Raw genomic sequence first — 18497 nt, forward strand, 5'->3', positions numbered from 1 at the left:
CCTCATAAAGGGCCCGTCACACCATCAGGTCCCCCGGAGCTCCTCCATATGGGAGGCCTTACAGCGCCATCCTGGGGCTCACCTGGCCTGATCGTGTTGTGTGTCCCATACTGAAGCAGGGTTGATTTCCTCCACTAAAACGATGACGAAAAATGTTGGTCGACTACCTTTTTTCACTGACGAAAACTAAATAAAAACTAAATAAAAGCTAAGCTGAGTGATGACTAAAACCAAGACTAAATATACAAGTAAGACGCGCGAACGCTGGAAGCGAACGCAGCTCGAAAATATTGTGTATTTACGGACTTGTAATCCGTGTTATTTCACTGTGATGGGGAGAGAACATTGACATTGTGTGTGTGTGTGTGTGTGTGTGTGTGTGTGTGTGTGTGTGTGTGTGTGTGTGTGTGTGTGTGTGTGTGTGTGTGTGTGTGTGTGTGTGTGTGTGTGTCTGTGTGTGTGTGTGTGTGTGTGTGTGTGTGTGTGTGTGTGTGTGAGTGTGCGTAGTGACTGTGTGTGTCTGTGCGCGTGTGCGTGTAGTGACAGTGTCCAAATCGCTGCTGAAGTAACAGCAGAAGCAGCATGGTGTAAGACAAAAGTACAAGCATACTGTACATATTAATCTCACTTACCCAGAGGCAATCCATCTGGAGAGGTGTGATCAGTATGATGTCTGTCTGTCTGTCTGTCTGTCTGTCTGTCTGTCTGTCTGTCTGTCGTGTTTCTTTCACTACTGTCGTCTCTTTCTCTCTCTCTCTCTCTCTCTCTCTCTCTCTCTCTCTCTCTCTCTCTCTCTCTCTCTCTCTCTCTCTCTCTCTCTCTCTCTCTCTCTCTCACAGTGAACCTCAACCAGGGCAGAGCAACATGCAAAACAACTCCAGTATTTTATTTTGAAATGTTTTTGTGCTTATTCAAATGACTATTGGCTGAGTTTGCATGGTGTGTTCCACAAAGGCACAAAGGAACTCCTGAGCCGTACACAATCAACAGCTTTTTTTCCCCTGGATTCCTAGGATCATGACGCAACTTATACAGTAGGCCATGTTTGTGCCATTTTCTGCCATATAGTGCGTTTTCTTCAAAACACACTTTTTGCTACTGCTCCTACAGACTTTATCGAGCTTGTAGATCTGCTATTTTATTTGAAAAATCATGAACATTTTTATATATATGTGTTTTAAAGCAAAAAGAAAAATCCTTTTTATTTATCTATTTTTTACTTATGTTGCTATAATCAGTGGTTCTCAAACTTTTATTCACGTCAAGGACCCCAAAAATGGGATTTGAGATACAAAATGCATATTCAAAGATTTGCACACATTTTCACGATTTCTTTTTAAAAAATGACACAGTAGGCTATGCGTTCCTGGATTGAATGGGGTTCAAGCACCATGCATTTGAAATCCATAACCGGATCAGGCAAGTGATGTCAGCTGCCTTTGGGAGACTATATGGCGCTGCATGGGGCTTCCAGAATAATAACCTCCAAAACAGCAAGGCTCCAAGCACCAAGGTTGCTGTTTTACCAGGCTGTGTGCATCAGCGACCTCCTCTACAGTAGTGATGTGTCGTTCATGATCGATTCGTTCAAAATAACTAGTTCATTTGCCATTGAACGTGAACGAGCTTGTTCACTTTCTGAAACTGCTACGTTCACGGGCGACGTAAAAAAAAACACGCTCCCGTGGTGGTGTTTTACACACATTATAAGACATACATTAACCACTTTAGCCCTATTTTATACCTCGGATATTTGAAAATAGCCGATCTACAAGCTCACAACGCGTCGCATCGCGACGCGTTGTGAGCTTGTAGATCGGCTATTTTCAAATATGTTAGTACTTTTACTTTTGGTTCTTTAAGTATATTTTGATGCCAATACTTTTGTACTTTTACTCGAGTACATTTTGAACACTAGAAAACAGCGCTACTGAACGAGAACGTGAACGAATCATTTGAACGAATCATTTGAACGAATCATTTGAACGAATCATTTGAACGAATCATTTGAACGAATCATTTGAACGAATCATTTGAACGAATCATTTGAACGAATCATTTGAACGAATCATTTGAACGAATCATTTGAACGAATCATTGCCGTGAACGTGAACGAAATCGTTTGTTCGCTGAAATGAACCTTTTTTTTTCATCACCACTCCTCTACAGCTGTGAAGCTCATGGACCTCATAAAGGGCCCGTCACACCATCAGGTCCCCCGGAGCTCCTCCATATGGGAGGCCTTACAGCGCCATCCTGGGGCTCACCTGGCCTGATCGTGTTGTGTGTCCCATACTGAAGCAGGGTTGATTTCCTCCACTAAAACGATGACGAAAAATGTTGGTCGACTACCTTTTTTCACTGACGAAAACTAAATAAAAACTAAATAAAAGCTAAGCTGAGTGATGACTAAAACCAAGACTAAATATACAAGTAAGACGCTGCGAACGCTGGAAGCGAACGCAGCTCGAAAATATTGTGTATTTACGGACTTGTAATCCGTGTTATTTCACTGTGATGGGGAGAGAACATTGACATTGTGTGTGTGTGTGTGTGTGTGTGTGTGTGTGTGTGTGTGTGTGTGTGTGTGTGTGTGTGTGTGTGTGTGTGTGTGTGTGTGTGTGTGTGTGTCTGTGTGTCTGTGTGTGTGTGTGTGTGTGTGTGTGTGTGTGTGTGTTTTGCAGGCTGTTGTGCATTTTAATCAGAGCATTGTCTACATTCCTGCACTCTGGCGCACTCTGGCGGCTGCACACAGGCAGTGCACGCACACAGAGACACAGAGACACAGAGACACAGAGACACAGACACACACACAACCCGAGCACGGTTTCATAGTAAGCTGCACTTGGGCGGAGATGCGGCTTCGCCGCGCCTCCTTCCGCGTTCGCAATAACAAATAAAAACCAGACTAACATGTTAGTGAGGGACTAGTGGAGAAGAGATCCAGTATAACTAAAAGACAAGTCATTTTATGCTTGTTCGCGCTCGAGTGTTGCGCTCTGAAAATAGCAGATCTACAAGCTCACAACGCGTTGCAGTGAGCTTGTAGATCTGCTGTTTTCAGCATGCAACCGAGTGTAAAATCAGCCATTACGACGCCATCAAGGCACCGCCAACATACATTTTAGTCTACTAAATCAACTGCAGATTTAGTCGACTATAATCTTAAGATATTTAGTCGACTAAAACTAGACAAAAACGAAAACATTTCAGATGACTAAATGGTCCTGGGACTAAAACTAAATGGAATTTAGAAAAAATACTTTTTGAATAGCCAAAGAAATCTAAAATGACACAGATGTGTTCCCGGATTGAATGGAATCAGAGCAGTGGGCATCCACCCATCACTGGCACAGGGAGCAGTTAGGGGCTCAGTGACAGTGTCTCGCTCAAGGACACCTTGACGCGAAGCCAGCGGAATTGAACCGGGGAGTCACTACTATACCTCCCCTGGCAATTGCTTGACAAGCAATTCAATGGACAGTTTAATATTCTACCAATTTCATAATGTTCCAGTCAAGCACTATAGTGACATTATTATTTCATTATTGTATTACTAAAGATTCAAGCATAAGTATATGAGCTATTTGCTGTGCGAGTGGATCTGTGTGTGTATGCATGCCTGTTAGTGTGTGTGCGTGTGTGTGTGTGTGTGTGTGTACGTGCGTGTGCTTGTAGACACTGCTAGCCTCTTCTCTTTCCATATTTCTCCATGGTAAAGTCCCTTAATTGTGCCCTGTGGTGTCCGACTGGCATTTCAGCTGTTTCGTGGTGGGGGGTGCATGGGTGGCGTATGGTGGGAGGGGTTGGTGGGGGGTGGGGGGACATTTTCTCTCCATTCAGAGAGAAAATGTCACGGGGGGGGGGGGGGGCTGCATAGCTGAGACCATGACTGTTGTCTGGCCACTGTTGTTGTCATGACTGGGACAGAAAATAATTAAACCCAGTTGCTGAAAATAGAACAAGAGTTAACTCATTCAATCCGGGAACAAATCTCTGTCATTTTAGATTTCTTTGGCTATTCAAAAATAGCAGATATATTGTAGATCTGATATTTTTGAGAGAGAGAGAGAGAGAGAGAGAGAGAGAGAGAGAGAGAGAGAGAGAGAGAGAGAGAGAGAGAGAGAGAGAGAGAGAGAGAGAGAGAGAGATTAAAATAGAAAGAGGGAATGAGAAGAAGAAAAAAAAGCTAAGAGTTAAATAAAGCGTGTGCATCAGAGAGAAAGCGGCTGGTGAGTGTGACACACACACACACACACACACACACACACACACACACACACACACACACACACACACACACAGAAAGTCATGGGCTCTGGTGGGAGAGATTTAGAAGCAGGCCGGTTACCAGAAACCACTTAGACACTCATCCTGGACCAGACAGATTTGTCTTGTTTTTCTCCCAGTTAAACTGCAGCCTGTGTGGGGCTTTAAGTCCTCCGCCGTCTGTGTTTGCATCAAACCACCCCGCTCGCAAACAGAGCTGAAACCGACTTTAAGCTTTTTTTGGAGAATGTGGTGATTCATTCTCTGACGTACTGTACGGTGGTGGTGATGATGATGATGCGCACCGGGTGGACGACGACATCGTTGTCACACGACAGAGAGAAAAAGTTATGCATCATTTTAAGCGAGAATCATTGTACATATATTTCTCTCTGTTATTCGTTGTCTCCCTCTATGATCAATCACGCTTTCCTGTGAGAAAGTAATCCATTCAACAGCTAATCCATTCAACAACTCCATAAAATCTTCAATGTATCCAGCAAGATAGCTGGGGTACGACTTGAGAGTATGGCAGCAATGTGTGAGACCCGGGTGCTGAGGAAGGGGAGGGCTATTGCTAGGGATAGAACACACCCGTTATACAGTCAATACCACCTCTGACCATCAGGACGACGGTACACAGTGCCAATGTTGCAGGCTAGGGCTTCAAGATCATTTTGTCCCCACAAGTATAGGACTCCTGAACAAACAGGCCCCATCTCAGTTCTGTGCATAAAATGTAATGTGATGCCTCTTGACTTGAATCATGACTGGTGGCCTTTTCTAGTTTACACTCTGTAAGAGAGGAGCTGTGTAGCACTGTCAATGTATTGTGTGATCTGTCTATGTATTGTGTATCTATGTTATGTTTTGTGATTTTTTTGTATCCTGATGGCTTAACAAAATGAATTTCCGCTAGGACAATAAAGTATCTATCTAGAGATGGCAGCGTGCTCTAGCTGCTCCCCAACAGATGGATGAATGAAGTGAGTTTGTCCCTGAAACCAGGGTGGTGTGTTCTACCGTGTTATGTAATGTAGTGTGACCTGCAGAAATGTTTCGTAGCCAAGCGTAGCCATCCCAAAAAACGTCCAGAGAAAGTGTATCTGATACGCAGGAGGAGGGGCTGGGGGGCAGCAAGAATGTAGACTTCAGTTCAAATAGCCTTTTTCGTGTGATAATGAGGCGTCTGAGGTGAAGGCTTATGTGAGACTATGTGTGTCTTGAGGTGATAATGACCGCTGGCCGTTGGAGTTTTGAAGTAATTCACACATTAACTACTTAACAATAGAGCGGATATTTCATTCGGCGACCACGCGCGCGCGTACATACACGCACATGTGCGCGTGCACGTGCCGCGCGTGTGCCAGGGAATAATTATAGTATGCCCTCCGAAAAAACCTAGAACACACCACTGGCTGAAACTCTTCTCTGTCTGTGAATACAATTTATATTCAGTCAGACAAGACATTAAAAAAATATTTTTAAGGAATGGCCGTCGCAGAAAGCAACGTAAAACTAAATGTGATATATTATGTTTATCTAAACAAAGATCTCATCCAGATCACGTAAAACATAACTGGAAAATTCTGAAGTCCCTTATACGGGCGTCCAAAATATAGTCTCCTAGTCTCACATTCCAGTAGGATCAGGACCAACATCTAAACACACTGCTAAAGATTTAAGATTGCTCTATCATCAGCGCCCATACCCTAGGTGGGGTTGGCGAAAGGGCCTTTCTGTGTGGAGTTTGTATGTTCTCCCCGTGTCCCCTAGGGTAGTTAATACCCTCACAAAAACATGCAGTAATCCTGGTCTCTATACTGCCTCCCCCTGGTCAGCCGGGGCGCCTGATGGAGGGGAAAGGAACTGGTTGGAATAACGTGTTCCTTCCACACGCTACGTCCTACCGGGCAAACACCCCCTGTCAGGTGATAAGAAGCGGCCTGCTCACTCCTCATGCGTTGAAGGAAGCATGAGCTCAGGCTGGCAGAGGGAGAGTAGCGCCCAGGACTACAAGCTTAGGCAATTGGCACTGGGTGAAAAAATGGGTTACAAAATCGTGGGATAAAAAATCATGATTTAACATTCATTTATTTGCCATTGCACCACATTGACTACAAGCTGCAGTAGCTTGCTTACATACAAAAAAACAGCTGGTCCTGCACACTGTCTTCACTTCACAACAATGTATTTATTGAAGAAAAATGTTTTGAGTCAACTGACCTACAGTATTTCATTGTTCTTCAACAAAATACATTGTTGTAGGTGAAGACACAGCGTGTGGTACAACTTATGTTTTGGCTGTTCTCTACCTACGCACCAGTCCTCAGTTCAAGGCAAGCCGCCGTGAAAATCTGTTTGTGACGGTTATGTCGTACTACGGAGTATAAGCAGTGGTGGAAGAACTACTCACATATTTTACTTAAAGGAGAATTTTGGACTAAAGTTTTATTACCTTTTCTATGACGTTATGATATCTTAGGATGAATGGTACAGTAGAACATTTTCATAACTCCACCCCTGAGCCGCCACAGCTTAAAAGGTGCGCGGATAGGCCTTAGGTTAGATCACATATTTTGATAGCTTTTTTTTTTTTTTTTTTTGTGAGATCTGACGTTCATATTGACAGAACACTATGCAACCAAAAAAAAAAAAACAGAAGTCTCGCTAGACGAGATTGAAATCTCGAGATTGAAATCTCGTCTAGCGAGACTTCTGTTTTTTTTTTTTTTTTTTGGGGACAGTGTTCTGTCACTATGAACGTCAGATCTCAAAAAAAAAAAAAGCTATTAAAATATGTGATCTAACCTAAGGCCTATCCGCGCACCTTTTAAGCTGTGGCGGCTCAGGGGTGGAGTTATGAAATTTTTCTACTGTACCATTCATCCTAAGATATCATAACGTCATAGAAAAGGTAAGAAAACTTTAGTCCAAAATTCTCCTTTAAGTAAAAGTATCAATACCACGATATAAAAATACTCTGTACAAGTAAAAGGCCTGTGTTCAAAATGTTACTGGAGTAAGAGTACAAAAGTATTGGCATCAAAATTTACTTAAAGTATCAAAAGTGAAAGTACTAAAATGTTTGAAAATAGCCGATCTACAAGCTCACAACGCGTCGCGATGCGACGCGTTGTGAGCTTGTAGATCGTCTATTTTCAAATAGCCTATGTATAAAATAGGACTGAAGTGGTTAATGTATGTTTTATAATATAATAATTTATATCTGCAAAGTAACTAGTAACTAAAGTTTTCTAATAATTGTAGAGGAGTAAAAGTACAATATTTGCCTCTGAGATGTAGTGGAGTAGAAGTAAAAGTACAGAAAATTTAAGATACTCCAGTAAAGTAAAAAATACCTAAATATTTTACTTAATTGCAGTACTTGAGTAAATGTACTTAGTTACTTTACTCCACTGAGTTTACATTAGGCCTTACCTACTTACTCTGTGCATGGACTGTAACTTTGTCCATTAAAAGCTTGCAGTTAATTGACTCCTTTGGAAACAGTTCTTGTGATGTCCTGCAACAGCCCCTACCTTTTCAAGTGCATCTTTGAACACACACCCACGCGCACGCGCGCACACGCACACACACACACACACGCGCACACGCACACACACACGCACACACACACGCACACACACAGCGTCTTTATTGCCTTGCTGTCTCCTTCAAGTGAGTCAGAGACAGGTAGCAGAGAGTAGCAAGCTGGGAGATTGAACTGTCACAGCCTGACACGTTGGAACAACTGCTGTGGGAGCCTGCATGCCGGCTGCCCGGTACTCTCTGTCCCCCTGTCTGTCCCCTGACTGTCCCCTGTCTGTCCACTGCACTATAACTGCTCTGTTGTGGCTGTTTGTACCCATCAGTCTGGCTCAATGACAGAATAAACTACCAGCCGAAGGAAATACACACGCACGCACGCACAACCTATGTTGCTATATATACCTGTATAGCTAAAATCTAAAATGACCCTGAGTTCGTTGTTGCGGAACTACCTTACCACTGATCTGTGTCAGACTGTGGGCCCTATTTTACGTGAATTAAGAACCGCCAGGTCTTATTCCTTGATTTAAGACGTGAAGGCGTGACCAATATACAAAACCCAGTAGGCTACTGTTTTTTCTTTTTTTTAAATAAAAATGTCAACTTCCTGTTGATTTTACAATTTGAAGATCCGGATCCACAGATCCAGTCCGGGTTTTCTTCCCAATAAAAATAGTAAAATCAATCAGGAGAATTTTGTATATAAAAAAAAACACTCCTGGGTTTGGTGATGTTCTATATTGTCTGAACAAACTTTGTTTGCATTTGTTTACGTGCTAAAAGAGTGACTTTGAGAGCTGTTTCACCGTACAATGTAAGTCAACGAGGAGCATAATTTTTTAATTATCAATTTCTAGTCAATGGAGCAATTAGTTTTGATTTCTTGTCCACCTTTAGTTACATCATAGTAGAGCGGATAGTAGGAACAATCGTTCACTTTGTGATACAAGCGTGAAAATTGGCATGAACATTCCTTTAGGTCAACTCTTTGACTTTTTTAATCGAGCCACTCAAAAATCCAAGATGGCGGCCATTTTTCAAGATGGCCGATACCTTAGTGGGCAGTTAAGTGATATGATGGTTTATTTGGTGATACAAGCATGAAAATTGTCATGAGCAGTCTCTGTGGGTCACTTGACAATAGGCCACCCACAGCTACTTGAAATTTCAAGATGGCGGCCATTTTTCAAGATGGCCGATACCTTAGTGGGCAGTTAAGTGATATGATGGTTTATTTGGTGATACAAGCATGAAAATTGGCATGAGCAGTCTCTGTGGGTCACTTGACAATAGACCACCCACAGCTACTTGAAATTTCAAGATGGCGGCCATTTTTCAAGATGGCCAACACTTTAGTGGAGCATTTAAGTTATATAATGGTTCATTTGGTGATACAAGCATGAAAATTGGCATGAGCAGTCTCTGTGGGTCACTTGACAATAAGCCACCCACAGCTACTTGAAATGTCAAGATGGCGGCCATTTTTCAAGATGGCCACCACCTTAGTGGACTAGTTAAGCTTAAGAAATCATTTAGTTGGTGATACAAGCATGAAAATTGCCATGAGCCGTCTCAAAAGGTCATTTGACAAGAAACCGCCCACAGCCACTTGAAATTTCAAGATGTCAATCTTTAAATGATACCTTTTCTCATAGAAATGTATTGGGTTCCTCAAAAAGCTCTGTCAAGAGAGGTTGTTGACTGTGTTTTGTCTGACTCCTCGCCCACGACCTGTCCAGTTTGGTAAGACCTGTCAGGAGTTGCCTCCCACCGGCATAGCTCTCAGGGTTCACTGAGGTAGGCCTAAACAAGCTCCCTTACCACGACAAGGTAACAGTCACAAGGGAGGATATATATATATATATATATATATATATATATATATATATATATATATATATATATATATATATATATATATATATATATATATTGTTTTTTTTAAACTAACAGCCATTACATGTGTCAAATAAATACTAAGGGGTGGGGAAACAAAAAATAAGATGAATAAATTAGCACAGTTGTGGTGCTGATAAGCACAGTTGTGGTGCTGAACGGACAGTGCTCCAAAATTATGAGTAATGGCTAATACTGAATGGCAATAGCCACGGAAGTTCGGAACCATGACAAACGATACTAAGGAACTAAACTGAAAATGTGCTTCACTGTTAGATATGGCAGTGGAAGGCAGTGGAAGCAATGTTACAAAGTAACAACTGAAAATTACACAGTAATAGACTAGATAAAAAGTAAAACATGATGCGTCGATGTGACGAGGGGAAGCCGAGCCATAGGCCTCCACTTGAAAACACAGAGGACAACAGGGAATAACTCTGGCAAAATAAACATGCAAATAGGTTCTAGCATGGGCAACTACATAGGCATGTGAAACTGAGTCCATATCTGAAGCAGTTACACCTTCCAGTACATGCCTTGGAGCACCCACATTTGGTCAACTCCCAACAACTCTCCGCAATAGGTGGAAGTGGAGTCCAGAAGACTTTCCACTTCTCGTCCTGTTCCACCCATCCCCAGTCAGATGGGCTCGGCATTTGTGGATGTCGCTTCAATGCCTGTCCCCACACGTATCCAGCCTCATAAGAAGCATGTTTGGCATGCTCTTTGAGTGCTGCTTGAGTTGGTGGGATCAAGTCATATTGTCTTTGCTTTCTGGCAAAGAGATCAAGCCTGGCCTCGTTCACAGTTGTGACATCGCTGGACCGGTCATACATTAGATCTTCTTGGCCTCTTGACATGGATATCTTTGGTATCTTCAGTGTCTTCAGCAGATGTAGATGCTCTCTTTTGGGCCCTTTCCAGCTCTGTGTTGTTGAACCTAAGTTTACAGCTTGAATTATATTTTGCTCTGTTTCTTGTCGATGTGCTTTCTATGCCATCACCTTCATCTAGTCGGGTTGGACTAAGTAAGATAGGCAGAGCATTGATCTTATGAAATAATGGAACATTTCTTGCAATGGTATCATAACCAGTACGATCGTGCTCTCTGTTGAATAAACTCGGCTGAATGAGTTTTTCCTTGGTGACCTGCTGACAAATTAAACATCTGTCCCAGTTAGTTTTCACAACTGTTATGATGGCTTCTGCCATGTCTGCAGCATAGGCAGAGGCCGAGGGTTTATCCTTTTACCACCTTTTACCAAGCACTTTGATGTATGGGATACAACTAAGTTTGTGCCTTAACCCTACACTTAGTTCGATCGTTCATCCAATGCCATTTAAATCCTGAGCGATCTGTACACCATCCGGTTAACTAAAACCCCATTAACCTTGGCTCGGCTCTCCCGTGCTGGCACAACCTGTCAATTCAGGTGCGGCTATCTAACTGTTTTGGGGTAAATTAGACAGCATTTGGGATACCAACTTTCAATTAGCTGACATTGAACCCCACTCTGAGTTTAACAGCAGTGATATATCACCAGTGTGCCCTGGTAGTGCAGATATTCACTCTTATCTAATCTATCTATGATCAACAAATCAACACAACTATATTGTGATGTGTTAAAAGTTGTTCTTTAGCATAATAATAATAATCGTATAATCGTCCTTAAAGAAAAAAAAACATAAATTTCTATGAGAAAATGTATCTTTTGAGGATCCAGGGGGCGGCCATCTTGAAAATAGAAATGTAAAGTGGCTGGGAGTGTTTTCTTGTCAAGCAACCCTTAGAGACTGCTCATGCCAAATTTAATGCTTGTATCACCAAATAAACCATTATATAACTTAATTGCTCCACTAAAGTGTTGGCCATCTTGAAAAATGGCCGCCATCTTGAAATTTCAAGTAGCTGTGGGTGGCCTATTGTCAAGTGACCCACAGAGACTGCTCATGCCAATGTTCATGCTTGTATCACCAAATAAACCATTATATAACTTAATTGCTCCACTAAAGTGTTGGCCATCTTGAAAAATGGCCGCCATCTTGAAATTTCAAGTAGCTGTGGGTGGCCTATTGTCAAGTGACCCACAGAGACTGCTCATGCCAATTTTCATGCTTGTATCACCAAATAAACCATCATATCACTTAACTGCCCACTAAGATGTCGGCCATCTTGAAAAATGGCCGCCATCTTTGATTTTCAAGTGGCTCGATTAAAAAAATCGATAAATGACCTCTAAAGATGATCTGTACCAAGTTTCACGCTTGTATCACCAAGTGAACGATTCTCCCAAAATATTGCTTTTATCCGCTGTACTATCATGTTAAGGTAACTACACAACCCAAACCTCTACCAAAGCGGTCTTGCCCTTTAACTTTAACACACAGCTACAGTGCAGTATACACAGACACAGCCAACTTGAGCCAAGACATATTGTCCTTGTTTCCAGTGTGTTTTGTGGCCTCCAGTCTTCCCGTGAGTGGAGATAAAAAATAAATGAAAGCGTCTCAAATGCCAAACACTCAGGAGAGAGACAGAGTGCGAGTGGAGAGCTACCGGTAGAGAGATATAAAGACAAACAGCTACCATAAAACACAGTAGAAGACAGAGAGAGGAGAGGAGAGTCCATTAGGAAGCTCCCCCCCGACATGCTGTGCAGTGTGTCTCCCCCCCCAAAAAAAACTTTCTCCTCTGCACCCCAGCTTGAATAAGAAATCAAACAAGATAAATATTTCATCCGCTGTGAAATCTCTTCTCATTAATATATAACCGTGTTGTGAAACTTGGGTAAGAGAATCGGCATCTGCCAAGTTAATGAGTTAGCTTGTAGAGAATAAATGCTAATTAATCCTCAACAGGCACATTAACAAAGTATCACATCATGAAGGCGGGGCGACGAGAAGGGAAGGGAGGGGGAAAAAAAGAACCCTATCATCAACACGTCAAAATGAGCTTTATTGACACGTCGGATTCAAGTGGCTGACACCGTTCAACTTTCTTTAAAGTACTGTACTTAAGTACAATTTTGAGGTTTACTTTACTGGAGTTTTTACTTTACTGGAGTACTTCCAATTTTCAATACTATTACTTCTACTCCACTACATCTCAGAGACAAATATTGTACTTTTACTCCACAACAATTATTTGAAATATTTAGTTACTAGTTACTTTGCAGATATACATTATTACATTATAAAACATGCCACTTTAGCCCTATTTTATACCTAGGCTATTTGAAAATAGCCGATCTACAAGCTCACAACACGTCGCATCGCGACGCGTTGTGAGCTTGTAGATCTGCTATTTTCAAACATGGTAGTACTTTTCAAACATTTTTCGTACTTTAAGTACATTTTGATAGCAATACTTTTGTACTTTTACCCAAGTCAATTTTGAATTCCGAACTTTTACTTGTAACAGAGTACTTCTACATTGCAGTATTGATACTTTTACTTTACTTAAGTAAAACATTTGAGTACTTTTTCCACTACTGGTATGGAAACATGATGATGATGATGGTGATGACATTTTGTGGAGGAGGAATCTGATAAGAGTTTTGTAGATATCTCTGTCTTCTATGATGCTGACAGTGGGCTGTGATGTATGGATTGATTCTAAGAGAAAAGCACAATCAGAGAAGCTCAAGTGATGAAACTGTTATCATTCCAGGTTTAATCTTTCATGTCTTGACACCAATCATAAAAGTAGGGAATTGGAACTCAAGTGAGATTAACCCATACGGCACGTTTTTAGCAGCTGGACGCATCCTTTTGTAATTGTTATCAATGTGTGAAGCTTTTTGCTCTTTGCTGCTCTTGTATTGCAGGAGCAGCATTTTGTTTAGTTTATTTTTTTGCTATAATATAGTTTTCATGCCCCATATATACTTTGTTGTACAGCAAATAGCCAATTGACAAGCTCACAGCGAGTCACACCATGACACGTTGTGAGCTTGTAGATCTGCTATTTTTTTCTAAACTATCCATTGCATATGCAAAATGTATCAATATTGAGCAACTGCATGGCATATTTCTTGTTTATCAGTTTTTGCAAGCTTCTCTATAGAACGGCCGTGTAACGTGCATCCTGCATTTTGTGGCCTACAAAAAACACGTCTTGTCTGATCGAGGCCATAAGATAGTTTTTTTGATTAGCTTTACCAGAGGATGAGGCTCCAAACATACTTTTTCAAAAACTGAATAACTGTGTCAAAGAGTTGCAATTATCTGATGAAAGCAGCTGCATCCATAGACATAAGTAGACCCTGCATTGGCCACTGGGACACGTCCCTGTCACATGACCCTTTTCAGTGGTGTAAAAAGTCATAATTTAGTTTTACTTTAAAAGTATCAATACTGCAATGTAATACTCTGTAAAAGTAAGTAGAAAGTACCATTATGCAGAATATCCCATTTCACTAAGTTTTCTAAATGTATAAAATGCATTAAAATCTTTTGAAAATAGCCGATCTACAAGCTCACAACGCCGAAAATAGCCGATCTACAAGCTCACAACGCCGAAAATAGCCGATCTACAAGCTCACAACGCAACACAAATAGATCGGCTATTTTCAAATGGCCAACATGTAAATAGGGCTGAAGTGGCACGCACGCACGCACGCACGCACGCACGCACGCACGCACGCACGCACGCACGCACGCACGCACACGCGCACGCGCACGCGCACGCGCACGCACACGCACACGCACACGCACACGCACACGCACACGCACACGCACACGCACACACACACACACACACACACACACCACTGCCTGTGATTATGTCTGAAACGGTGCTAGGGCGCTGCATGGTGTGGGCTGTGGACAGTCAGAGATAGTTGACGTGTTATAGCGTGGTGAACTAAAGGCCCAAAGGGAACGCCACACTCCTCTGGCAGAGGGCCAATTAGAGAGAGACTAGTAGTATACGGCACCATTCATTCACATTAATTATCTCACAGCCGCGTGCAGCGAGAGGCTGCAGAAAGAAACCACTAGCTCTCTGCAGCTAAAAGCTATCCACTTTGATGCCGTTTAAGAGCTCTGTGTCATTTAGGAGACATTAGTGGCTTTTTTTATTTCTGTATCTCTCTCTGCCCGCCTCTCTCTTTGTTTCTCTCTCTCTCTCTCGCACGCTCGCTCGGGCACGCACGCACACACACACACACACACACACACACACACACGTGTGTGCACGCACGCACACAGTTTTCCCCCCGTCTTCCTCTCGGTTCTCGGGATGAATAACCACTCAGGCTTTGAATTTCAGTTCCTTCTTCATTCCCTTTCCATCTGCAAGTGCTTCAATTTATTCTGCTGAATAGCTGCAGGTCTTAAATGGACAATAAGGCCGGTTCCGTTGGGAGAGCAGCTTCACGCTGTGGTTTGTAAAGACAGTAGGTGGTCATTGTGTGCCTGTATGTGTGTGTATGTGTGCGGTGGTTGTCTCTCATGCATAGTGATAGAGCAGTAGGACTTCTCTTCTAGCTTTAATACATGTAAAACAGTGATTTTTTTCAACCTGTGGTGCCGGGGGTTGCGAGGTGTGGGCCTCCAAATGATTGAAGACCACTCTGATGCAGGCTCTTTTAGCCCGTAAACGGATGCAAACAAACCTGATTCTGAGTATAGAACACCAAACCCAGTACTGTTTAAAAAAATCACACCCTGTGTGAAGTGGGCGGTGTCTTGCTAGCTAATCACAATACTGAATGGAGTCAACCAATCATGTACAAAAAATAAATACATTTATTGAAACACTCTTTATGATGGACGGAATCATAACTTGAAAAAAAACAATTTATGGTTTTTTTCAAGTTATGGTTTCTTATATAGGGCTATGCACATGTGTCATGTGACACTGGCCAATCACAGTCCTGAATAGACTGTGATTGGCCAATCACAGCGCAGGATAATTGTACAAATTTCCTGGGCCCAGATCACAGCGCAAGATATTTGTAAATTTTTCCAAATCTCACTTATAGGGGCGGTTTCACCGCCCAAAAAAAAATATAGATATAATAGATATATATATATACTATAAAAATGTCAACTTCCTGTTGATTTTACTATTTCTATTGGATTGGATCTGGCTGGATCCGGATCAAATAGTAGTATTGATATAATAGTAATACTATTGGTACAAGTAGTGGTAAAAGTATCTGCCCAAAAAGAGACTATACTGAAGATTACTCAACACAAATTTCCAAGTTGTAAATGTATTATCCTCACACGTTCAGGGCGAATGGTCCATAAATACTCCTTTTAGGAAACAGTAATGTCCATAATCCACACATTACACACATTTGTAAAGTACGATCACCATTTTGCTCCTTTGTACGCAAAACCGTCGACCGATAGATATAGCGTGATGGATGGACTCAGCACCGCGGCTATTAATTGGTCACAGGAAGTGTCAATTATTTAGTTTTCCGCTAATTTGGGGGGAATATGGCGAGCGTTTCATTTTAGCAAATGAAAGCCTTTTGAAGAGTCTCCTCTCTCACACTGTGCTCAGTCAAGCAGTCATGTTATCCCATTAAGAACGGGAACGCATCTGTGTGTCATTTTAAGATGTCTTTGGGCTATTCAAAAATAGCAGATCTACAAGCTCATAGCGCGGCACCGAGTGCCGCGCTATGAGCTTGTAGATCTGCTATTTAAAAAATAAATAAAAAATCTTTGAATATATATTTTTTAAAGCGAACATTTGTAACTCAAATCTTTGCTTCTGGGGGGATTCTACAAATGTCTTCTAAATCCTAGAAGACCGTTTTATGTTTTTAAACTTATGTTAGTGTTATAATATCAGTGGTTCTCAAACTTTTTCAGTGTCAAGGACCCCCTAAATTATATGTATTTGGCCGCGGACCCCCATCTCAAAATATGTTGTTCCAGGGACCCCCCCAAGAAGCAACGATTTGAGTTACAAATGTTCGCTTTAAAAATATATTCAAAGATTTGCACAAAGTTTCAAGATTTCTTTTAAATAGCACATCTACAAGCTCACGTGCTACACAATGAGCTTGTATATCTGCTATTTTCTAATATAGCCAAAGTATAAGATAATGGTTGAAGTGGTTAAAATGTAAAATGACAGATGCTTTTCCCGGTGTCAATGGGTTATAGCAGTGAGGATGATGAATGACGGGCACACAGTCTGACACACACACACACACACACACAGTCTGACAGCTGTGGGAAATAAAAAGAAACTAATCAATCTCATACACATGAAGGGAGAGATAAACACCAGGAACCCTCCTCCCCCTCACGGGGGGACGGATTATCAAGACTGACAAATGCCACAAAATATGTGCATGTGTGCTGTGTGTGTGCGTGTGTGTGTGTGTGTGTGTGTGTGTGTGTGTGTGTGTGTGTGCTGTGTGTGCGTGCGTGCGTGCGTGCGTGCGTGCGTGCGTGCGTGCGTGCGTGCGTGCGTGCGTGCGTGCGTGCGTGCGTGCGTGCGTGCGTGCGTACTAGTGCCGCCTTAACCCATAAAGACCTGAAGCCGATTCTACAAATGTCTTCTAAATCCCAACAGTTAAAAAAAAACGTATATTCTCAGACTTTTTCACAATTGTCAAGGACCCCCAAAATTATATGCATTTGGCCGCAGACCCCTATCTCAAAATGTTTTGTTCCAGGGACCCCCCAGGAGCAAAGATTTGAGTGTTCGCTTTAAAAATATAATATAAGATTTGCACACATTTTCATGATTTAAAAAAAAATAGCAGATCTACAAGCTTGTATTATCTGCTATTTTTGAATAGCCAAAGTGTAAAATAATGCTTTTTAGCTCAAATAAAAAAATGACACACAGATGCGTTCCAGGTCTCAGTGGCTTAATGCACAGACTTACGGTGCTGCATTACTGGGCACCAGTGGTGGAAATATTTTACTTAAGTAAAAGTAGCAATACCACAGTGCAGAAATACTCTGTTACAAGTAAAAGGAAGGCCTGTGTTCAAAATGTTACTTGAGTAAAAGTACAAAAGTATTGGCATCAAAATGCACATGGTCCAGATGAATCATTTGATAATTGTCAATAATAATGTAGGATGCAGGGATCGTGCATTTCAGCGTGGCAGCGTGTCAAACTAAAGGCGTCAGCCAGTGGTGTAAAGTAACTAAGTACATTTACTCAAGTACTGTACTTAAGTGCAATGTTGAGGTACTTTTACTTTACTGGAGTATTTCCAATTGTCTATACTCTTACTTCTACTCCACTACATCTCAGAGGCAAATATTGTACTTTTACTCCACTACAATTATTGGAAAATGTTAGTTACTAGTTACTTTTCAGATTTAAATTATTACATTATAAAATATACATTAACCACTTAAACGCTATTTCCTACATAGGCTATTTGAAAATAGCAGATCTACGCGTTGTGAGCTTGTAGATCTGCTATTTTCAAACATTTTAGTACTTTTACTTTTGGTACTTTAAGTACATTTTGATACCAATACTTTTGTATTGGTTACTCAAGTACATTTTGAATTCCGGACTATTACTTGTAATGGAGTACTTCTATATTGCAGTATTGATACTTTTACTTAAGTAAAAAATGTGAGTACTTTTTCCACCACTGGCGTCAGCCTTTCCTTTGAAGATTTTTTTTTTTTTTAAATAGCTGATCTACAAGCTCACAACGCCTCGCAACGCGATGCGTTGTGAGCTTGTAGATCAGCTATTTAAAAAAAAAAAATCTTCAAAGGAAAGGCTGTAGCAGGAAAGCTATAGCTTGTAGATCAGCTATTTTCAAAATATTTAT

At 41.5% G+C, this 18497-nt stretch overlaps 1 protein-coding gene across 1 annotated transcript in view; it reads right to left on the reverse strand.

Annotated features, from left to right (window-relative positions):
• Window positions 1-18497, reverse strand: part of ctnnd2b (catenin (cadherin-associated protein), delta 2b) — a gene marked incomplete at both ends in the record, with an annotated part of 250756 nt that overhangs the window by 231522 nt on the left and 737 nt on the right. The window lies entirely within an intron of this gene.

Source organism: Gymnoscopelus braueri (assembly GCF_963280865.1).
Source record: "Gymnoscopelus braueri genome assembly, chromosome: 10".
Classification (NCBI taxonomy): domain Eukaryota; kingdom Metazoa; phylum Chordata; class Actinopteri; order Myctophiformes; family Myctophidae; genus Gymnoscopelus; species Gymnoscopelus braueri.